Below are 25,221 nucleotides of genomic sequence, written 5' to 3'. Positions count from 1 at the left end.
AGTCTCCTATACCTCCTCCTCTCTCCTCTCCTCTGTCTCCCCTCCATCCCTCTGCTTCCTTCCCCCTCCTTTCCTGTTACCCCACTTTCATTTACCTCTGCCCCATGGTCCTGCTACCCCACTACTCAGCCCTGCTTCCTCCCTCCCTTTCCTGTCATCTCCCCACACCCCCATTCACATGACACTGAACTCCCTCCCTGCCCACCTCATGCAGTTTCCCCTCCTAGCTCAGGCACCCGCACCATCACTACTCTCTCATCATCCCTGCCCTCAAAGTTAACTTCACCTCACCGTTACAGCAACCCTGATAATCTCATTCACATCTCTCCCACAAACTCATACCCCCTATCCTGTGCCCTCTGGAATGCCAGATCTGTTTGTAACAAACTGGTCCCCACTCATGACCTTTTCATTTCCAACTCACTGCACCTACTAGCCATTACTGAAACTTGGATTACTCTCTCTGAGACTACTTCTCCTGCTGCTCTCTCTTCTGGGGGCTTCGCATTCACACACACACACACCCCGGCCTGGGGGTCGCCATGGGGGTGGTATTGGGATCCTTTTAACTTCTTGTTACTCCTACCAACTCATTCCACCAGAACCGTCTTTTACATTATCTACATTTGAGGGCCATGCTATACGCCTCCTCCAACCAGTCCTTCTTAGAGTAGCTGTCATTTACCGCCACCCTGGCATTGCCTCCAAATTCATCGACAACTTTGCTTCCTGGCTTCCTCACTTCCTCTCTTCTGACATTCCCTCCATTATCCCAGGTGATTTCAACATCCCTATCGATATCCCCACACAATCCCCTGCCTCTAAACTCCTTAACCTCACCTCTTCACTTGGTCTCTCCCAGTGGACCTCCTCACCCTCCCATATGAATGGGAGCTCATTGGATCTGGTCTTCACTCACCGTTGTGATGTTTCTGATTTTTCCAACTCCCTATTTCCCCTCTCTGACCACCACCTGCTCTCCTTCAACCTATCTCTCTCTGCTTCCCCATCTTTACCTCCTAAGGCTACCATCACTAAGCGTAACATTGAGGCTATTGACACCACATTCCTTTCCTCCCTGTTTGACTCACTTCTCTCTCCTATTCTCTCTCTCACTCATGCTCTGAACAAGCCACTTCCATATACAATGCATCCCTTACTTCTGCTCTTGACTCTGTTGCTCCACCAACCACAATTCACCCTCGCAAATTAACACCTCAACCCTGGCACACTAAATGCACCAGATATCTGGAAAAATGCTCACATACTGCTGAGCGACACTGGAGGAAATCACGCTCTAAGGCAGACTTCCTCCATTTCAAACTTATGCTCTCATCCTTCAGTGCTGCCCTTTCCCTTGCTAATCAGTCATACTTCAAGAACCTCATCTCCTCCCAGTCTTCCAACCCCCAACGCCTCTTTGCCACTCTCAACTCACTCCTCTGCCCACCTCCACCTCGTCTCCCCTCCTCACTCACTGCTCTTGACTTTGCCACTTACTTCACGTCCAAAATTGACTCCATACATCAGGACATCACATCACACCAGACCATCAGCAACCAGCCACCTCCCATAAGTTACCACTCCTCCCCATCCCTCTCACCAACTCTAACATCTTTCTCCGATGCATCTGGTGAGGAAGTCACGGCCCTCATTCGTTCCTCTCCCCTTACCACCTCCCCTCTTGACCCTATACCCTCCCATCTCCTCCGCTACCTCTCTCCTTCTGCCTGTTCCCTTCTTTCCCACCTTCTCAATCTCTCCCTCTCATCAGGCACTGTCCCCTCTGCCTTCAAGCATGCACTCATCTCTCCTATTCTTCAAAAAAACTACCCTTGATCCAAACACTCTCTCCAACTACCGACCCATCTCTCTTCTCCCTTTTGCCTCCAGACTCCTTGAGTGTATTGTCTACAACCACCTTACTTCCTTTCTTTCCTCACACTCACTGCTTGACCCATTCCAGTCTGGCTTCCATCCTCTCCACTCCACTGAAACTGCCCTTACAAAAGTCTGCAATGACCTCCATGCTGCTAAATCTAAAGGTCCATACACACTTAACGATATAATGAGTGACGTCGTTCATTTCCCCCCTCCTTGAGCGACGTCGCTCATTATATCGTTAAGTGTGTATGCCGCCAGCGACGATCGATGCGCGGCCCCGCGGGTCGGCAGCGATCGTCGCTGTCGGTAGGGCATGCATGAAGGATGTGGACTGTCGTCCACGACCTTCATGCAGGGCTGGCGGGGGCGTGACGTCACTGAGCGATATGAGCGGTCATATCGCTCAGTGCATACAGGCGGCCGTCGACTGGCCGGCCCGGGAGGGGGAGACGTTAGACGATGTCGCTCACAGAGCGACATCGTCTAATGTGTATGGGCCTTAAGGGCCACTACTCTCTACTTATTCTTCTTGATCTCTTTGCTGCTTTTGACAGTGTGGACCACCCTCTCCTACTGCAAATCCTTCACTCCATTGGTCTGCGTGATACTGCCCTCTCATGGCTGTCTTCCTACCTCTCTGACCGTTCATTCTCTGTCTCCTCTCATGACTCCACCTCTCTCTCACTTCCACTAACTGTAGGTGTACCCCAAGGTTCTGTCCTTTATCCTCTTCTTTTCTCTCTCTATACATCCTCACTATGGAAAGCTCATTAGTTATTTTGATTTCCTATATCATCTCTATGCTCATGACCCTCAAATCTATCTTTCCTCTCCGGACCTCTCCCCTGCTCTCCTCACTCGAATCTCCAACTGTCTCTCTGCTATCTCTGTTTGATGTCCCAGCGCTTTCTTAAACTTAACATGTCTAAGACTGAGCTGATCAGCTTCCCTCCCTCCCGTATAACCTCACCTTCCACAATCTCATTATCTATTGATGGCACTACTATCTCCTCTAGCCTCCAAGTGCGCTATCTTAGAGTAATCCTTGACTCCTCCCTCTCCTTCAAACCACACATTCAGCACCTCTCACAAACCTGACATTTTCATCTAAAAAATATTTCCATGATCAGACCCTTTCTGACCCAGGATGCTACTAAGACCCTTATCCACTCTCTGGTCATCTCCAGACTACTGGACTACTGTAATCTCCTCCTGACTGGCATTCCTGACAAATACCTTTCTCCACTCCAATCTATCCTCAACACTGCTGCTCATTTTCCTCACCAAACGCACTACGTCCACCTTTCCTACAAGACCTTCACTGGCTTCCCTACCCTTTCAGATCCATTTCAAGCTTCTCACACTCACAAAGCCCTCACCCACTCCTCTCCCATTTACATCTCTGACCTTATCTCCCCCTACACTCCCACCCATCCTCTTCGCTCTGCTAATGCATGCCGACTCTCCTGCCTACTGATTACTTCCTCCTACTCCTACCTCCAAGATTTTTCACGTGCTGCTCCAATTCTCTGGAATTCCCTACCTCTCCCCCTCAGACTCTCCACCTCTCTACAAAGCTTCAAATGGGCTCTCAAGACCCACTTCTTCACCAAACCCAGCCAAATCTCATCCTAACCCTCTGTTTCACGTCTGTGTCACCACTGTCTGTCTACCCATCACCTTTAGAATGTAAGCTCTCACAAGTAGGGCCCTCTTCCCTCATGTGCTTATCCTTTCTCTTACTTTAATAATTTTCAACTGCACCAACTCCAGCAGTCCTCTGCCACCTGATACTTATTTCAGTGTTATCTGCTGATGTAGCTATGTTTATTTACCCTGTACTTGTCCTATATTGTCTTGAACAGTAATTTGCTGTTTTCCTGTTTTGATTATTTGTTTATGTACTCTGTAATTGGGCGCTGCGGAACCCTTGTGGCGCCATATAAATAAAGGATAATAATAATAATAGGTTGGGTTTTTTTCTACAATGTGTCGGGACACGGAGCATAGCCCCGCCCCCCACACCCTTGAAGCCCCACTCTTAGTTGCTCATTGGCCCACAGCCCATTCCATAATAAAGCAGGGAAAACCACCGGTGATGTCATGTGAGGGGGCGGGGCTGCTGGCAAAACAAAAGTGTATAGCTGCATGGACACTTTGGGTTGCTCTACACACTGAAGGTGTCAGAGCCCGCCATTCTGGGTGATAGCACCACTTGCACACCCCTCCCTATGGTCAGTGGCGCCAAGAGAGTGGGGAAGAGGGTACAGATTACCTGGGGCCGGGCATGCCAGGGGTGCCCTGGCCAGAGCACACCAGCAGCCATTTTTTCTTTATTAAAATCAGCAGGCGGGCAGCCGAGCGGCGGGTTGGGCCCCCTACGTGTACGTGTGTGTCACCTGGCTGTGACTTCCAGCCACGCACCACTGCTAAGGTCTCCTTATGTGTGTAAGATTCCATAAATGTGCAAAACATTAAACAAATTAGCAGCCTATACTGGTGTCACTCCTAAGCCTCCCATATTGGACCATCCACAAGCTTCCATCAAATAAACATTCTACTTGCTCTCCTAGAGGAAAGCACATTTGAGCTGTGTATAGCTTATATCAGTCATGAAAGTGTGGACACATGGAGATAGTGGTGGTCATTCCGAGTTGTTCGCTCGCTAGCAGTTTTTAGCAGCCGTGCAAATGCAATGCTGCCACCCACTGGGAGTGTATTTTATAATAAAAAAAATAATAATAATAATAATAATTTTATTTATATAGCGCTCTTTCTCCAACAGGACTCAAGGCGCTTTACAGATATCAAAAACAATGCACATGATACAGAGGATTTGAGTAATACAGTAATAGATAAGCCACACAGACATAAAAGAAAACCTTAAGCACACAGAAAGCATAATGCATGATTGGTGTAGGCATTTTGGGTAATAACTTCCAAGGGTTGTGTTTTCCACCCTCACAAGGTACCAAGTGCGGCAGCCATCTTGGGCGCACAGCGTAGGATTACCCGGGGTGGAATAGTCTCCCCCTAGAAGAGATGACACAAAATGGGGGTGCTTTTAGAGTCCTATAGTTCAGAGTAGGGTTCCATCAAAACCATCAGGCCTATGTATTTTTCATCCCATCCACAAGTGTACTATATGGGGCAGCCATGTTGGGCGCACTTTGAAGGTTACACTGTGGGAGGTGAGCCATACAAGGGTCAAGTTCATATATGGGAAAACTGACGCTTATGTAGTAGTATGATGTACCCTGCATGTAGGGTGCAATGGCAAGGTGTGCAATCAGTGGAGGTAAACATTACAGGAAAAACACATGGTGGGGTGGAAGAGAGGAAGGAAGAAAAAAAACACAATAGCAGGTAACTAGTGGCAGAAGTAGAATAGGGCTAACATTATTTTGATAAGATCATAGTACGGATGGGTATGAGAATGTGGGGGGCACACTCAGAAGCAATGGGGATGTCCCTGCTGAGCCTGGTCCTGGTGCTCTGCCCCCACAGTTCCCTGTTCATCTTGAGGGTTAGGCCCAGGGACAGACTTGATGTTCTCAGCCAGAGAGGTGGTAAGCCTGGTCCTGGTGTTCTCATGTTAGAGGTGAGGAGAGGCCATATAAAGACCCTGAGTTTTGTGGTTGTAATGCAGTCCTTCTGTTATCTTGTTAGTTTGTTTGCCTTCTGTTTTCCTTCGGTTAAACACAGGTATAACACTTCTGTTGATTTTAGCTGCCACTTGATAACTAGCCACTTCATATACTAGCCACTGCAGCGACCTATAGGAATAGCGTCCTGAACTATACTGAATAAATAAGTCTACAAACACATGTCCTTTCTGATTACAGCCCCCTCCCCCACACAGCAACCCTCCACCTCCAGCAAAAGGTGTTAATCACAACTAACAAATGTAAGGTCAGTACACCCCACTCAATCACTGTAAGTTTTTTGCAGATTACAAATATTATTCCACTTAGAATAACTTTTTAAACTTTTAACCATGCTATGTAATGTGCAATAGTCTGCAGTATTTACCGAAAAAAAACTTTAGCAAGAAAGTTGCAACAGTCTGCAGTATTTAGCAGAAGTGCGAACGAAAGGATCGCAGAGCGGCTACAAAATAATTTTGTGCAGTTTCAGAGTAGCTTCAGACCTACTCAGCGCTTCAGACTGTTCAGTTCCTGTTTTGACGTCACAAACACGCCCTGCGTTCGCCCAGCCACGCCTGCGTTTTTGCTGGCACGCCTGCATTTTTCCGAACACTCCCTGAAAACAGTCAGTTGACACCCAGAAACGCCCACTTCATGTCAATCACTCTGCGGCCAGCAGTGCGACTGAAAAGCTTCGCTAGACCCTGTGTGAAACTAACAATCGTTCGTTGTAATAGTACGTTGCACATGCGCAGAAGTGCCGTTTTTTTGCCTGATCACTGCGCAGTGAATGAATGCAGCTAGCGATCAACTCGGAATGACCACCAGTGTGTATTGCAGGTGGCAATGTTATGTGTATGAAATATTTCTATCTATTTACTATCTATAGCTATATATAGAGAGAGATATATACACACGCATATATATCTATATGTATACATCTCTATAGATATATCGATATAAATAAAAATATATGTATATGCATTGGTAAAGAGAGATAGGTATCTGTGTGTGTGTATATAGGTATAGCTATATAGATGGAAGGGTATCAGCATCCTGGCACTTGGGATGGCGGATGTCAGAATAACGACAGCGGCATCACGACACGCAGAATCCTGACACCTGTATTTTAACCCTACCCCCCAACCCTAATTCTCCCTAGCAGCAGCCTGACCCTAAACACAAATTCCCCGCCCCTGCAGTCTAACTCTAAACCTCCCCGGTGGAAGTTATATGTTATTTACATAAGAACAGTATAAAATAAAGTTGTTGTAATTTCATTTTTGTCTGTTTCATTATAACATCTAAATACATCCAGCTAACAATGCAGATTTTATGGGGCTGTCCTGCCATCCTGGTAGTGAATACCTTTGTCCCAGCTGCTGGGAGGCATGCCATGCTCCTGTGAGTGGCTGCTTCTCATGTGCTAAACACGCCCCCAAAGAGGTGTGGCCATGCCCCCAGCATGCGGTGGTCACACCTCCTATGGGAAGGGGGGCCCAGTAAGTTGTTGTACCGGGGCCCAGGATTTCTCTTGGCAGCCTACAGCCCTGTCTTTTTATTGCTTTTTTTATTGTCCTGTACAATAACGTCTATTGTGTCGGCAATCTCCTACACCATTTGAATCGTTGTTGGAGACAGGACCCTACAAAACGGCTTAGCGGAACTCTTTATGCTGAACTGACAAATCCAGAAACTTCAAAACACCCCCATGATCCTGTTTGGAAATCTGATATAGGTGCTGAAAGGGTTGCACGATATACAGATCTTTCATTCTCATATAGTGGCCTTATAGTCCAAAGCTCTAGGGGTTTTGTAGGCCTATATAAAATGTAATATATGCTGGTTTGTGGTGTTGCCAAGGACTGTCATCATAGTAAGGACAAAAAGATCTATGGAATTACGTCTTAGTTCAGCTGCTGGGCACACTACATAAACATCCTAGTGATATTTGGTGGACCCCTTTTATTGAAGTAAACCTTAATTACCTTCTATACCAGTAAATAAAGACACGGAGACATGATTTTGGCAGAAAAATTGCTAGCTATTTATTTGACCCTAACCATAGCAAAACCTGTAATTGGGAAAATTTTGTTAAGATGCCGAATCAGCCGGCATAATGGTGGCAGAAAAAAGAACGGCTCTATTAAACTATTGGTAAACTTAAATTGGTAAACTGACCGGAACCGTCCAGCACCCTATCCAAACCGGTAATAGGTGTCAACACAACCCCCACAGTGACTTCCCACCGCTCCTGGGTGCCCTGCCGCTGCCTCCCGGATGGGTGGTCGAGCGGCCATTAAGTCGATGGAGGTGAGTGCACCTAAACCATATAACACTGAAACTTACTACCTATAAAAAACCATACAACTACAAACTGCCGTTCTTTTCCGCCTATAAATAGCCAACGAATGAAAACAGCTAATCAATTAACCGCCAATGCACTCCGCGTCAAACAAAACAACCTCTACCCTTAGGGCGGGAGGGCGGGAAGAAATTTCAGCAAGCAAAGAGACCTAAAATGGCCACTCCAGCCTATATATACCTTAACCCTCCCCCTTTCCTAAGGCTGTACTACCTCGCAGCTAGGTCCACCCCTCACAGGATGTTTAACCCATTCCTCTCCTATGTTAGTCAATTCTCTCTCCTAAACATCCTAGTGATATTTGGTGGACCCCTTTTATTGAAGTAAACCTTAATTACCTTCTATACCAGTAAATAAAGACACGGAGACATGATTTTGGCAGAAAAATTGCTAGCTATTTATTTGACCCTAACCATAGCAAAACCTGTAATTGGGAAAATTTTGTTAAGATGCCGAATCAGCCGGCATAATGGTGGCAGAAAAAAGAACGGCTCTATTAAACTATTGGTAAACTTAAATTGGTAAACTGACCGGAACCGTCCAGCACCCTATCCAAACCGGTAATAGGTGTCAACACAACCCCCACAGTGACTTCCCACCGCTCCTGGGTGCCCTGCCGCTGCCTCCCGGATGGGTGGTCGAGCGGCCATTAAGTCGATGGAGGTGAGTGCACCTAAACCATATAACACTGAAACTTACTACCTATAAAAAACCATACAACTACAAACTGCCGTTCTTTTCCGCCAACAGCGAAGGACTCCATCCCAGAGTCCTCGCACCGCCACCATAAACTACCCTAACTCCTGCAACACTAGGAACAGATCCTCCAGGAAAAACATCATCCCCTCATTGGATAGATGCACACCATCAGGCCGAAAAAGGTGTTTGTCTCGGAACCGAATCTTAGGGTGGCGAACGACTTTACCTCCGTGGGCCAAGACCCACTTCGCCACCGCCCCATTCACCTTTATCCTGGCCTCATCTATTACGCGTCCGTCCTCCACACCTCGCCAATTCAACCTTGGCACCATCAGGGAAAATACCAATATACAATTGGTCCATGCTGCGGCCACCTTTGCCAGATCTTGTATCATGGCCCACCGTAGCTCCAAGGAAGTCCTCTTCCCTAGGTCGTTGCCACCTAAGTGGACAACCAAAACCTTGGGAACTCCATGCTTCCTGGCCTGACTGACTAGTCTACTCAATAGATCTGTCCACATCATACCTCGCCAACCAAGCCATCTGATTCCCTGACCTCTAGGAAACCTCTGAGAAGTATCAGAGGCCAAAAACCTTGCTGCCCAGAAGACATACGAGTGGCCGACCACCCAAACGGACAAGCCATCAGCGAAACAACCTGAATGGAAGGAAAAAGGGGTAAAATGTGTTACTATAATTCTACGCCATAGCATGTATTATGTTAACCTGAAGGATCTGCCAAAAGAAAAGAATTTTTTTTTATTGATTCCTAATGTCGCAGCAGTCACGGCCTAGCCGATCTCCCGAGCTCCTAGCCAATTTGAAGTAAAAGCATTAAGACATTAAGGGAAAGGCAAAAGAATCAAAACGAAATTAACAAGGGGGGGGGGGGGGGTATAAAAAGGGGTAAAACATGAAATAACTCAGCTGGAGGTGAAAGCATAAAAACCTGCTGAGGGACTTTGATTAGAACAGATTAGCCGAATTAAAGATTAGAATTCAGTCCGTCAAGTCAGGCAAAAATCGCAAAATAACTCCAGACCCCCGCTGCCGGCTCACGCCCGCAGCGGCAAGTGGCTAATCCCTGAGTAGGATCACACACGGGTAAACGAACCAACATACAGCGAACATAACATATGCATAACACCAAGCAAAACATTATCTTACTCTAACTTATTGATGCAAGCTACGCTTAAGCAAAGTATCTCAGGCGACGGGGCGAATGTACCGCTTATAACAGGACGACTTCCATCGTCCCACCGCCTGGATTTGGGCTCCCGAAAAACCCGCGGCCGCTGCCGCCGTAGCAGCCCCAATGCGGAAGGAGTGTGTACCGAAGTGGGAGGGGGAAAGGCCCATGCTCGTCAGACAGCGACCCATCATCCACCGAAATTGGAACTTCGTTACTGGCAGCCCGTCATAGTGCAGCAACCACGACCCCCGACAGTCGGGCCTCACTGCCTCATATTGTACTGCCAACCGTACTGGGCATATGCTCTCCTCAAGTGCCGGAACCAGGGTGACCCATCGGCCCTTCCCCACCTGGTCCGTCTTAGAGCGTCGCAATCTGCACAGCAAGGACCTCCCACTCACCACTACGTCCTCTACTAGCATGCGCGAATCAGTTTGCTTAGAAGGCGCTACCAACTCCGATATCCTAAAGGCGCCGTGGTAAGCCATAGAGAACGCCAATCTAAAAAGCAGCGATTCAAACATAGATGATGCGATGGCTCCAACCGACCCAATGATGCCTGGCAGCAACGCCGCATCAATGGGCCGCCTTCTGTCAGGCGGCGTAGGCTCCACGCGCGCCCATCCTTTCATAGCCTTAAGCAGAATGCCACTTTTCGTCAAATCGGGAACACCCTTAATTCTGCAGAAGAATGCAATGCCAGCCAAGTACCGGGACACCACCGCTCTAGACCTACCCGAAACATAAAGCTGCCAAATAAAAGAAAGCATCATCCGATGCCCACTCTTACCTCGTTGCTTCCGTCCTCTAGCAAATTCTTCCCATTCGCCCCAGGCCTGCTTGTAAGCCTTAAGCGTGGATGGCGCTACCGAACGTAGTGCTAGACCTTCCAGTCCGGCTCGATGACCTGCCAGACATAACCGGGACAATGAAAACCTTGTTCCTCGGCTTCAGGAGCCAACCAGTAAAACCTCTCCCATTGCCCTCGTGATAGCGCGTCAGCGACCCCATTCTCTAAACCCGGTACGTGTTGTGCCCGGAACCACACGTTCCTGCGCAGGCAAGTAAGCAGCAACTGCCCTAGCACCCGAAGCACTACCAGCGATTTTGCCCTCTGGTTGTTAATCGCGTGCACCACGCCCAGATTGTCGCATCTGAACAGGATGCGGCGATGCGCTAGATTTCGCCCCAGATTTCCAGCGCAACCATGATGGGAAAGAGTTCCAGGAGCAGAAGGTCCTTAGTCAAACCCGCCTGGTGCCAGCCCGCCGGCCATGATGCCGCGCACCAAGATCCCTCAAGATAGCAACCAAAACCGGAGGCTCCTGCCGCGTCGGTGAAAAGCTGCAATCTGGCGCTGTCGACCGTTGGTGCCTGCCATATGCGCACACCGTTGAAATCCTCCAGGAACGAGGCCCATACAGCCAGATCCCTTTTTAACTCAGCGGGCAAGCGTACAAAGTGGTGCGGCCTAGCACACCCCGCGGTCGCTCTTTCTAACTTCCGGCAGAAAACCCTGCCCATCGGGATGACCCGACAAGCAAAGTTAAACATGCCCAGCAAGGATTGTGCCTGCCGCAGCTTAACCTTGCGCGAACCCATGAATTGGCCAATGGCTTCGCGAAGCTTAGCCACTTTGTCCAAAGGAAGGCGACATTCGCCTGCCACCGTGTCGATCTCGATTCCCAGAAATGAGAGGCAAGACACCGGTCCCTCCGTTTTGTCCTCGGCCACTGGCACTCCGAAGTGACAAAACAAAGCTCGTATACTGAAAAGCAAGTTGCCGCACCGTGGCGAATCCGCCGGCCCTGTACAAAGGAAATCGTCGAGGTAGTGGGCAACCCCGTGCCCACCCGACGAAGACTCCACGCACCAATGCAGGAAGGTGCTAAAACGTTCAAAATACGAGCATGAAACAGAACATCCCATCGGCAAACATTTGTCAATGAAATATTCCGATCCAATCCGGAAACCCATAAAACGGAATGAGTCCGGATGGAGGGGTAGCAACCGAAAAGCGGATTCGACGTCAATCTTTGCCATGAGGGCCCCAGCGCCGTAGCTGCGGACCAAATTAAGCGCCTCGTCAAATGACTGATACACTACCGAGCAATGACCCGGAGGTATAGCGTCGTTGACCGAGGACCCCGCTGGGTAGGAAAGGTGTTGGATCAGTCGGAAGGAACCGGGTGTTTTCTTGGGGACCACCCCCACCGGGGAGATGACGAGACCCGCCACTGGGGGTGTTGCAAACGGCCCCTCCATCCTGCCCAGCCTGACCTCCTTATCGACCTTTTCCCGCAACACTAAAGGCAAGGCCCGAGCAGACTGGAGGTTCCTCTGTGCCCGAACTGTAACATCGCTCGCAACAGGCAAGCGGAAACCAAAACTAAAACCTGCATATAAAAACCTGGCATCCTCCCTATTCGGATACCAATCCAACCATTTACTCATAGCCTTTAACCTAATTGGCGTTGGCGCCCTGTGGGGCGCCCCCGCCGGGTGCCCCTCTCGAGTAGGATTGCTTAGAACGGGGACCCTGCCGAGTATTCTTGAAGCAGGAGGAGGCAGGGTGGGAACCCCCGCAATGGAGGCAAGCGTGACGGAACCGACACTGCTTGCCGTAGGAACATGCAGCGTTGTTAAACGCGAAACATAATCCTTTCGTTGCGGGCTGTTTCCCAGCCCGGACGGCCGACCTACCCGGCTTGGCCGACCCGCCGTCCGCGCCGGGCGCATGGGCGGACGGCCCAGCACGGTGTCCGTCCGCCCCTGCGCTCCGGGGCTCCTTAGCCTGCTGCGAGGCCCTGGTGACCTTAAGCCATACCTCCACGTCCTTGAAACCGAAGTCCATAACGTGTAACCCGTCCTGCTTCTCTCTGAATTCCTCATCATACCTACGCCATTCGTCACCCGCCGACGTGCGTTGCATATCGTGCACGAGATGCAGGTACCGAATGACATTCATATGTTCGTCTGGCCTGTCTTCAAGGTAGCAAGCCGCGAAAACCCAAAACCCCGCCAGCCAGTTATCAAACGTGCGGAACGCCTCGGCCCCTATGCCCTTCTTAGCGGTTGCCGCCTTAAACTCTTTTTTAGCGTCTTTAGTCAAGACGAAGACATCTACGTAGTCCCCCCTGCGAATACTCTTGCTGCAGCTATCCCTAAGCCCCCGCATGACAGCGGTATATTCGCAGCGGACCACGCCTGGCAAGTCGCGTCGCTTCCTGGCCTTGCGAGATTCTTTGCTAAGCCGCCTTCGCCTCTTACGCCTCTCCTGTTGCCCAGCCGCCTTCTTGGCGTATTTAATCGCCCTTTTCTTCGCCTTTGTCGCACTACTGACGTCGGACTTTGCCGAAGAAAGGGAAGAGGAGGAAGCAGAGGAAGAAGAGGAAGAGGAGGAGGAAGGGGAAGAGCTGCGCGAACCCGAGGGCGTACTAGAAACCGACCCCAATTGCTCCGCCTCACCTGAAGCCGTAGATTGGTAAGATCCAGACTCCTCAGTCGCGACATATGTAACATCCTCGTCCTCCGATTCCGACACCCTTGCATCCGCTTGAACATCTGTGGGCAGAAAAGGGGGAGGGGACCCGGACAACAAAGATGGCGTGCGCCCAGCCCGACCTAAGGCCGGCGTGCGAGGTGACTGCAAACTCTCGTCCCGCCTTGGCTGTAAATGCAGCTGCGCTGCGGCCGCCCCCAGCTCCCGGCACGCGCGTGCAACCCTCTGGGCGGCTGAAAAGGCACCTGCGCCCGCGGCGTCCGCCGCCTCCCTGGACCCGCCCTCGAGCTCCGGGGCCGCGGCGAGCGGACCCAATGCCGCCACCACCGTGGCAAGGGCCGCCGCGAACGCCCCGGGCGGTTCAGCGTGACCTTGTAACGCCGCGTCGTCACCTGATGACTGCCTTGCCGGGGGCACGCGGCGATTAGAGCCACCGCTGGGCATAGGCAACCCAGACCCATCTGGCCCGCGGCCAGGCCGGCCCCGGGGGGGGGGCCAAATAACGCCAGGGTCTCTAAAAACGGGTATACTTCCGGACCCACCCCGCCCCCGCCCCCCTGGAGTGATGCCTGACCTCTGCTCTAACCCCTCACTGAGGCCCACCCCCCGCCTGACGGAGCCAGCACCGCCAGCAGGGTTGGCCCCGCGCCGTGAGGAAATAATTGCCCGTGGTACTGGGTCCCCAGCACCACTGTTATAGATCACCCCACTACCTGGTTGATCCCTGCCAGGCCTCCTCCCCCCCCTCGTCGCGCCGGACTCCGGCCGTAACGAAGAGGGCTGGGGGGACACGGAGGGCTGCGGCGCCGCTGCGCGCACTCGTGCGCAAGAGACGCCGCCGGAGCCTCGTGTGGGAGCGCGCGCACGCTGTGCGCGCGCCCCACCACTTGCTGCCTGAGCGCCCACAGCTGCGGTCTCTCCCAGAGCACCCGCCGGCAGGCCCAGGCTCCTGGTCGATCGCGCGCTGGGCACCGCAACAGGCCCAGCCCGGATCGTAGCGTTCTCCCGACCGGTTCCCGCCCCCCGCCTGAGGCCTCTACCCGGCCCCGGCAAGAGAGCGGGTGCGGGAGCTACCAGAGCGGATGCCGAAAGGCGCCCGGCAGGGCGCGCCGACGCGCGCCCGCGGGCGCCCGTGTACCCGGCACCCCTGGCCGACCCCGGAGGTGAGGGCTGTTGGTCGCCCCACTCCGTGCGGCCAGACTGCCCCGCCGAGTGCGCCCTCTCGTAGAGGGGGACCCGTCCATCTCCCCAGCGGAGCGGGTTCTACGCTCCGTACCCCTAGCTCTCAGAGGGGCCCCAGGGGAAGAAATGGCCACATCGGAGCCGGGCACCCCTGCCCCGGGGCCAGCCTCACCAGACAGGTAACGGGCTGGGGCGCCAGCGAACCGGCGTGGGCGGCTGGAGGCCATGCTTTCAAGTTAAATAAACTTGTAAATTTAAACGAATGAAATTAAATTCGAATGAATTTAAATGAAAATCTGCCAAGCAGTACTCACAAGAAATTTCAGCAAGCAAAGAGACCTAAAATGGCCACTCCAGCCTATATATACCTTAACCCTCCCCCTTTCCTAAGGCTGTACTACCTCACAGCTAGGTCCACCCCTCACAGGATGTTTAACCCATTCCTCTCCTATGTTAGTCAATTCTCTCTCCTTTTCACTGTCATTGCTATCAACTGTTGCTGCTGTGTCCATCTCTATTCCTCTATGGTGATCTCCGCTTCTCCTTGGAGATATCAGCTGCTCATTTTTCAGCAGTTGGAATAAGACTAAAGAAGAACACCAGGCTGCACACAACATTAATGCAAAAGCCTCCTCTAGAACCATCACAGGAAGGACACTCCGCTATAATACGTGCTCACTTATGGGTAACAACAGCTGACTGATTCAAGACTTCTGTGGTTTTGTGTCTTCCAGCTGTACCACACAATCTGTAGCTGGACAGAAATACCAGTCATTAATGACTGCTTTATTACTTATTATTGGAGGCTAATAATGCTGCTGTGTGACAATAGACACCCATACTTTCCTCAGGAATTGCTATTCCACTACCATCTCTGTCATGTGTTCCCTACGAATTGTTAGCTGCTTCGGGCAGGTCCATCTTTACCTTCTGTGTTACGTCATTGTATGTTACTGTATTTGTAATTGGCATAATGTCGAGTAAGAATAAAAATAATTTACCAAATAGAACTTTATTAAGCACTTGATTTGGGAGTCTTGCCCCCACTACCTTATAGTATTACAAATTTGCCTTATACTAACTTTTTAGTAATCCTTCTCCTTCTCATACTATATACACCCAACACCTGTTTCCCTGGGAATGATCTGCATCCCTACCACCCTACCCTTCACCCTTTTTCTTCCTTCCTTCCTACTTTCCTTCCTCATCCCACTCTCTTGGGAATGATCTGTCCCCCTACCCTGCCCCCTTATTATTACTTCCCTTCTACTTCCCTTCCTCATCCCACTCCCTTGGGAATGATCTGTCCCCCTTACACCCTACCCTGCTCTCTTTTCCACACTTTATTCCTACTTCCCTTCCTCATCCCACTCCCCTAGGAATAATCTGTCCCCCTTCCACCCTACCATGCCCCCTTTTGTCTACTTTCTTGCTACTTCTCTTACTCATCGCAAAACAGTAAGGTTTGTTAATAAGATCCCCTGGTTGCGGACCTCTAAGAGTATTACAGTTGTGATTAACATGTTGTCTTTTCTGTCTCTAAGCACATTAATTGTTTTTTTTACAATTACTTGCTCAAAATAATGAGCCTGATTCAAAGGTAGATGCTAACTGAACACAATGCACAAATTATTCTGAAAACCCATATGGTGCATGCATTACCCTGCCTGTATGCTGTTGAGTATGGTGGCGCCAGCATCAAAGATGGCGAGGCAAAAAATGGGCATTTGTAGGCGGTGTCTGAGAGGGAGCACAAAAAAGGGTCTTGTGCATATAATGGGAGTTTTGCAGGTGTGTCAATGCAAGCGGCCTGCAAGTTCATGCGCACAGTAACTTCTATAGAGACACTATGTCTGAAATAGGCAGGTCCAACTGTTGATGTTGGATGCAATGGTGTGCCAATGGTGGACTGTCTGGAACCACCGACAGTACTACTGTGCACAGGGGTGCTGAAAGTGGGCATCTGAGGGTTTGCACATTCTGGCACAGTTATCTGCTCCAACTGAAGACTGAAACTAGCATTTGCATATTATTGATATCCTGACTCCGCAGACAAATTCAAGCGCGGATGCAACAGTGTCCACCTCTGAATCAGGCCCTATGTTTCCATTATCCTCTACTCTTGTCAACCTTGTGATGAATAAAATAAAAAATGGACACAATTGAGGAAAACTACTTTGCAATATTAGTTTCAGACAGCGGAGTAGCTGCACACAGTGCAAAAGAGTGGCTGCAAATGTGAATAAAATCCTGGGATTTTTAAGAAGCAGAATAAATGCAGATGATGGAAACATAGAATTATCACTGTATAAGTTATTTGTCAGACCTCATCTTTAATATAGGGTACAGCGGAACTCACTGTAAGAATTTGAGAAGGATCAGAGGCAGGCAACTTCATTAGGTAAAGGAAAGGTTAACTTATAAAGAGAAAAAAATGCACCTTAGAGGTGACCAAATATCTGGAAGAAAGACAGTTAAACCATCAGCAAAGGAAGGGTGGTAAACCACATAGGAAATAGGATGCAGAAATTGAAAAACTTGCTGTCTTTAGCTATAATTAGTAGAGCACTTTATGCAAGTGATTGATCCAGGAAATGTATTCATTTGGCATTTTTAAGATCATAAAGGAACTTGTGACACTCTGGGTTTTGTTTTGCCTTCCTGTCGATCAATGAGAATATCAGTTAAGTTTTCAACCTTGCTTTTTGTTAGATACGTACTGTACCTTTCTGGAGTCTTCTTAGCAGGGCTAAACATGACAATGCATTTATTACATGTTGCTGACCTTTGTTTTGTTACTGACAATTGATCTTTGCTTCCTGACCTGACCTTACTACCCGTTGACCTTTGTACTTCCGATGATCCAACTGATTTTTGTACTGCTTCTTTCTGTTTGTATATGACTTTTGGCCTACTGTACCGGTATCTGGCAAAAGGGCAGAGGATACATTCTGCAAGATACAGTATATGGTGCTGATGCTAGAGAAAATTCACTACTTCACCTAAGACAAAAAAAGAGATAGAAAAATCTCTGTTTTATTATTAGTTTCATTTCCCTGTCCTTGGTATGTGGAGCTCATGTTGGTCACTGAAAGCATCAGTCAGTATATGAGAGTCAGACTGCATCCATTCCAAAGTAAAAAGATATATAAAATATAATTATAACTATAATATAAATATAAGACAGAAACTCTATCCTAATTAGTGTGATACTGCGCTCACAGTTTGGCAGGCAGCAGAGCATGCAGCACAACACTGAGGCAGGGGAAAGTGCTGCCAGCATTTGGAAACTGGCTGTATACTTGTTTTACATTCTGTATGAGTTGTCATAATGCTGCTACTGCATACATTAATTCTTGCTCACACATGTGGAATAATACCCATCACATTAATAATGCCATCTTATAGTGTATGTACCCAGGAGCAATCTGTAGCATGTTCCCAGACATGGAGACCACCATGAACAGGTGTTCTTAGCCCTTTCTCAGTTCTGTATTCCCCAAATTAGAGAAGCAGAGACCCTTTTAGGAAAGACTGACATCAGCGGTTTATAGGCTAAAACCTAGGGCAGTGGTTCTCAAACTATGTGCAGGACACTTGCAGGGGTGCCTTGGATTGGTGGTCTAGAACCAATTCAAATTATTTATCGTCAGTGTAAAAGGCAAAACCAGTGCTGGCAGCTACCAATCATAAAATATTGTATACAGTATGGACAATCTGAAGCAAATCTTGTCTCTCACCACACCACTGGACCTAGGGACGACATACTGTATAAACACTTTTCTTACTGTAATTGAATATTTCTTTCTATAAATGTCTCAAAAATAAACTTTTGACTTAGGGGTGTCGTGAAAAAAAAAAAATCTGATAATCTAGGGCACCTTGTCTCAAAAAAGTTTGGGAACCACTGACCTAGGGGATGATTCAGATTTGATAGCTGCTGTACGTTTTCGCGCAGCAGGCAATCAGCGATTGACTGCGTATGCATATGCACCGCAATGCGCACGCGCATCAGCTAACAACAGGCATCACTGGACAGCAACAGGCTGGTGCAAAAATTACGGTCGCACAGCCATTCGTATGCTGATTGACAAGAAGAGGCCGTTTGTGGGTGGTAACTGCCCGTATTCTGAGAGTGTCAGGGAAAACGCAGGCGTTCCCAAGCGTTTTCAGGGAGGGTGTGTGACGCCAGCTCCGGCCCTGACCAGCCTGTTCTGATCACACTGTAGGAGTAAGTCCTGGGCTGCGCACAGACTGCACACAGTGGATAAATTATTCACTGGTGAGTGTGGTGTGAACTGATTTGCAGCTTTCCGTTGACTGAGGGGTTTTTTTGCAGCTCGGCGTACACATGCAATCACACACTTGCACGGCGAATATACACTCCCCTTGGGCAGCGACTATCTGAAGGCAGCACAATCTGAATCACCCCCTTAGTCTGCTTACACCCAAGGAAGGGAGGCAAGAAGGCTGTTTCTACAGTAAATAGGACTTATTGCCCATCCTACGTGTATTTATGCATTACTTACTATTGCCTATGGAAGGCAATAAGGGATATAAAAGCTTAGACAACTTTGGGCCTAATTCAGATCTGATCGTTGCTCTGCATTTTCGCATAGCGGGTGATCAGATCCTAACTGCGTATGCGTCTGAGCCGCAATGCGCACGCGCATCGGACGGCTACAACTGGCATCGGCGTTCAGCAACGGGATGGTGTGAAGGATCAATTTGCATAAGTGTACGCGGTGTGATTGACAGGAAAAGGCCGTTTGTGGTAGAGATGAGCGGGTTCGGTTCCTCGGAATCCGAACCCCCCCGAACTTCAGCCTTTTTACACGGGTCCGAGGCAGACTCGGATCTTCCCGCCTTGCTCGGCTAACCCGAGCGCGCCCGAACGTCATCATCCCGCTGTCGGATTCTCGCGAGACTCGGATTCTATATAAGGAGCCGCGCGTCGCCGCCATTTTCACACGTGCATTGAGATTGATAGGGAGAGGACGTGGCTGGCGTCCTCTCCGTTAGAATAGATAGAGACACTTGAGTTGATTACTTAGTAATTTTAGGGAGCATTAGGAGTACTCAGAGTGCAGAGTTTTGCTGATAGTTACTAGTGACTGACCACCACCAGTTTTATTTATTATTTAATATAATCCGTTCTCTGCCTGAAAAAAAACGATATACAGTCACATACCATATCTGTGCTCAGCCTCAGTGTGCTGCATGATAATATCATCTATATGTATATCTGACTGTGCTGAGTGCTCACTGCTCACACAGCTGAATTGTGGGGGAGACTGGGGTGCAGTTATAGCAGGAGTACAGTGCACACTTTTGCTGCCAGTGTGACTGACCAGTGACCACCAGTATATTGTCTGCCTGAAAAAGTTAAACACTCCTGTGGTGTTTTTTTTTTTTATTCTATAAACGCATTCGGCTGACAGTGTCCAGCAGGTCCGTCATTCATTATATTATATAAATATTTACCTGCAGTAGTGTTATATTTTTTTTGTTCATCTCTATCATCTTTATCATCTCTATATTAGCAGACGCAGTACGGTAGTCCACGGCTGTGGCTACCTCTGTGTCGTCAGTGCTCGTCCATAATTGTAAACCTACCTGTGGTGGTTTTTTTTTTTTCTATCTTCTTCATACTAGTAGTTTAGGAGTCTGCTGACAGTGTCCAGCAGGTCCGTCATTATATTATATATACCTGCAGTAGTGATATATATATACTTTTTATATCATTATCATCTCTATACTAGCAGACGCAGTACGGTAGTCCACGGCTGTAGCTACCTCTGTGTCGTCAGTGCTCGTCCATAATTGTATACCTACCTGTGGTGGGTTTTTTTTTTCTATCTTCTTCATACTAGTAGTTTAGGAGTCTGCTGACAGTGTCCAGCAGGTCCGTCATTATATTATATATACCTGCAGTAGTGATATATATATATTTTTTATATCATTATCATCTCTATACTAGCAGACGCAGTACGGTAGTCCACGGCTGTAGCTACCTCTGTGTCGTCAGTCCTCGTCCATAATTGTATACCTACCTGTGGTGGGGTTTTTTTTTCTATCTTCTTCATACTAGTAGTTTAGGAGTCTGCTGACAGTGTCCAGCAGGTCCGTCATTATATTACATATACCTGCAGTAGTGATATATATATATTTTTATATCATTATCATCTCTATACTAGCAGACGCAGTACGGTAGTCCACGGCTGTAGCTACCTCTGTGTCGTCAGTGCTCGTCCATAATTGTATACCTACCTGTGGTGGGGTTTTTTTTTTCTATCTTCTTCATACTAGTAGTTTAGGAGTCTGCTGACAGTGTCCAGCAGGTCCGTCATTATATTATATATACCTGCAGTAGTGATATATATATATTTTTTATATCATTATCATCTCTATACTAGCAGACGCAGTACGGTAGTCCACGGCTGTGGCTACCTCTGTGTCGTCAGTCACTCGTCATCCATAAGTATACTAGTATCCATCCATCTCCATTGTTTACCTGAGGTGTCTTTTAGTTGTGCCTATTAAAATATGGAGAACAAAAATGTTGAGGTTCCAAAAATAGGGAAAGATCAAGATCCACTTCCACCTCGTGCTGAAGCTGCTGCCACTAGTCATGGCCGAGACGATGAAATTCCATCAACGTCGTCTGCCAAGGCCGATGCCCAATGTCATAGTACAGAGCATGTAAAATCCAAAACACAAAATATCAGTAAAAAAAGGACTAAAAAATCTAAAATAAAATCGTCGGAGTAGAAGCGTAAACTTGCCAATATGCCATTTACCACACGGAGTGGCAAGGAACGGCTGAGGCCCTGGCCTATGTTCATGGCTAGTGGTTCAGCTTCACATGAGGATGGAAGCACTCAGCCTCTCGCTAGAAAAATGAAAAGACTTAAGCTGGCAAAAGCACAGCAAAGAACTGTGCGTTCTTCGAAATCACAAATCCACAAGGAGAGTCCAATTGTGTCGGTTGCGATGCCTGACCTTCCCAACACTGGACGTGAAGAGCATGCGCCTTCCACCATTTGCACGCCCCCTGCAAGTGCTGGAAGGAGCACCCGCAGTCCAGTTCCTGATAGTCAGATTGAAGATGTCAGTGTTGAAGTACACCAGGATGAGGAGGATATGGGTGTTGCTGGCGCTGGGGAGGAAATTGACAAGGAGGATTCTGATGGTGAGGTGGTTTGTTTAAGTCAGGCACCCGGGGAGACACCTGTTGTCCGTGGGAGGAATATGGCCATTGACATGCCTGGTGAAAATACCAAAAAAATCAGCTCTTCGGTGTGGAAGTATTTCAACAGAAATGCGGACAACAGGTGTCAAGCCGTGTGTTGCCTTTGTCAAGCTGTAATAAGTAGGGGTAAGGACGTTAACCACCTCGGAACATCCTCCCTTATACGTCACCTGCAGCGCATTCATCATAAGTCAGTGACAAGTTCAAAAACTTTGGGCGACAGCGGAAGCAGTCCACTGACCAGTAAATCCCTTCCTCTTGTAACCAAGCTCACGCAAACCACCCCACCAACTCCCTCAGTGTCAATTTCCTCCTTCCCCAGGAATGCCAATAGTCCTGCAGGCCATGTCACTGGCAATTCTGACGAGTCCTCTCCTGCCTGGGATTCCTCCGATGCATCCTTGAGTGTAACGCCTACTGCTGCTGGCGCTGCTGTTGTTGCTGCTGGGAGTCGATGGTCATCCCAGAGGGGAAGTCGTAAGACCACTTTTACTACTTCCACCAAGCAATTGACTGTCCAACAGTCCTTTGCGAGGAAGATGAAATATCACAGCAGTCATCCTGCTGCAAAGCGGATAACTGAGGCCTTGGCATCCTGGGCGGTGAGAAACGTGGTTCCGGTATCCATCATTACTGCAGAGCCAACTATAGACTTGTTTGAGGTACTGTGTCCCCGGTACCAAATACCATCTAGGTTCCATTTCTCTAGGCAGGCAATACCGAAAATGTACACAGACCTCAGAAAAAGACTCACCAGTGTCCTAAAAAATGCAGTTGTACCCAATGTCCACTTAACCACGGACATGTGGACAAGTGGAGCAGGGCAGACTCAGGACTATATGACTGTGACAGCCCACTGGGTAGATGTATTGACTCCCGCCGCAAGAACAGCAGCGGCGGCACCAGTAGCAGCATCTCGCAAACGCCAACTCTTTCCTAGGCAGGCTACGCTTTGTATCACTGCTTTCCAGAATAGGCACACAGCTGAAAACCTCTTACGGCAACTGAGGAAGATCATTGCAGAATGGCTTACCCCAATTGGACTCTCCTGTGGATTTGTGGCATCGGACAACGCCAGCAATATTGTGTGTGCATTAAATATGGGCAAATTCCAGCACGTCCCATGTTTTGCACATACCTTGAATTTGGTGGTGCAGAATTATTTAAAAAACGAGAGGGGCGTGCAAGAGATGCTGTCGGTGGCCAGAAGAATTGCGGGACACTTTCGGCGTACAGGCACCACGTACAGAAGACTGGAGCAACACCAAAAACGCCTGAACCTGCCCTGCCATCATCTGAAGCAAGAAGTGGTAACGAGGTGGAATTCAACCCTCTATATGCTTCAGAGGTTGGAGGAGCAGCAAAAGGCCATTCAAGCCTATACAACTGACCACGATATAGGAGGTGGAATGCCCTTAATTTGCTTAACAAGGATTCACGGGTGGTCAATCTGTTGAAATCAGAGCACTACATTTTGGCCACCGTGCTCGATCCTAGATTTAAAACCTACGTTGTATCTCTCTTTCCGGCAGACACAAGTCTGCAGGGGTTCAAAGAACTGCTGGTGAGAAAATTGTCAAGTCAAGCGGAACGCGACCCGTCAACATCTCCTCCTTCACATTCTCCCGCAACTGGGGGTGCGAGGAAAAGGCTCAGAATTCCGAGCCCACCCGCTGGCGGTGATGCAGGGCAGTCTGGAGCGACTGCTGATGCTGACATCTGGTCCGGACTGAAGGACCTGTCAACGATTACGGACATGTCGTCTACTGTCACTGCATATGATTCTCTCACCATTGAAAGAATGGTGGAGGATTATATGAGTGACCGCATCCAAGTAGGCACGTTAGACAGTCCGTACGTATACTGGCAGGAAAAAGAGGCAATTTGGAGGCCCTTGCACAAACTGGCTTTATTCTACCTAAGTTGCCCTCCCACAAGTGTGTACTCCGAAAGAGTGTTTAGTGCCGCCGCTCACCTTGTCAGCAATCGGCGTACGAGGTTACTTCCAGAAAATGTGGAGAAGATGATGTTCATTAAAATTAATTATAATCAATTCCTCCATGGAGACATTCACCAGCAGCAATTGCCTCCACAAAGTACACAGGGAGCTGTGATGGTGGATTCCAGTGGGGACGAATTGATAATCTGTGAGGAGGGGGATGTACACGGTGATGAATCGGAGGATGATGATGAGGTGGACATCTTGCCTCTGTAGAGCCAGTTTGTGCAAGGAGAGATTAATTGCTTCTTTTTTGGTGGGGTTCCAAACCAACCCGTCATTTCAGTCACAGTCGTGTGGCAGACCCTGTCACTGAAATGATGGGTTGGTTAAAGTGTGCATGTCCTGTTTATACAACATAAGGGTGGGTGGGAGGGCCCAAGGACAATTCCATCTTGCACCTCTTTTTTCTTTCATTTTTCTTTGCGTCATGTGCTGTTTGGGGAGTGTTTTTTGGAAGGGCCATCCTGCGTGACACTGCAGTGCCACTCCTAAATGGGCCAGGTGTTTGTGTCGGCCACTAGGGTCGCTTATCTTAGTCACACAGCTACCTCATTGCGCCTCTTTTTTTTCTTCTTTGCGTCATGTGCTGTTTGGGGAGTGTTTTTTGGAAGGACCATCCTGCGTGACACTGCAATGCCACTCCTAGATGGGCCAGGTGTTTGTGTCGGCCACTAGGGTCGCTTATCTTAGTCACACAGCTACCTCATTGCGCCTCTTTTTTTTCTTCTTTGCGTCATGTGCTGTTTGGGGAGTATTTTTTGGAAGGGGCATCCGGCCTGACACTGCAGTGCCACTCCTAGATGGGCCAGGTGTTTGTGTCGGCCACTAGGGTCGCTTAGCTTACTCACACAGCCACCTCATTGCGCCTCTTTTTTTCTTTGCGTCATGTGCTGTTTGGGGAGTGTTTTTTGGAAGGGCCATCCTGCGTGACACTGCAGTGCCACTCCTAGATGGGCCAGGTGTTTGTGTCGGCCACTTGGGTCGCTGAGCTTAGTCACACAGCTACCTCATTGCGCCTCTTTTTTTCTTTGCGTCATGTGCTGTTTGGGGAGTGTTTTTTGGAAGGGCCATCCTGCGTGACACTGCAGTGCCACTCCTACATGGGCCAGGTGTTTGTGTCGGCCACTTGGGTCGCTGAGCTTAGTCATCCAGCGACCTCGGTGCAAATTTTAGGACTAAAAATAATATTGTGAGGTGTGAGGTGTTCAGAATAGACTGAAAATGAGTGGAAATTATGGTTATTGAGGTTAATAATACTTTGGGATCAAAATGACCCCCAAATTCTATGATTTAAGCTGTTTTTTAGGGTTTTTTGAAAAAAACACCCGAATCCACAACACACCCGAATCCGACAAAAAAAATTCGGTGAAGTTTTGCCAAAACGCGTTCGAACCCAAAACACGGCCACGGAACCGAACCCAAAACCAAAACACAAAACCCGAAAAATTTCCGGTGCACATCTCTAGTTTGTGGGTGGCAACTGACCGTTTACAGGG

The sequence above is a fragment of the Pseudophryne corroboree genome, chromosome 1 (assembly GCF_028390025.1).
Source record: "Pseudophryne corroboree isolate aPseCor3 chromosome 1, aPseCor3.hap2, whole genome shotgun sequence".
NCBI classification, from domain to species: Eukaryota; Metazoa; Chordata; class Amphibia; order Anura; family Myobatrachidae; genus Pseudophryne; species Pseudophryne corroboree.
The sequence above is the reverse complement of the archived record's forward strand: the minus strand, read 5'-3'. Positions refer to the sequence as shown.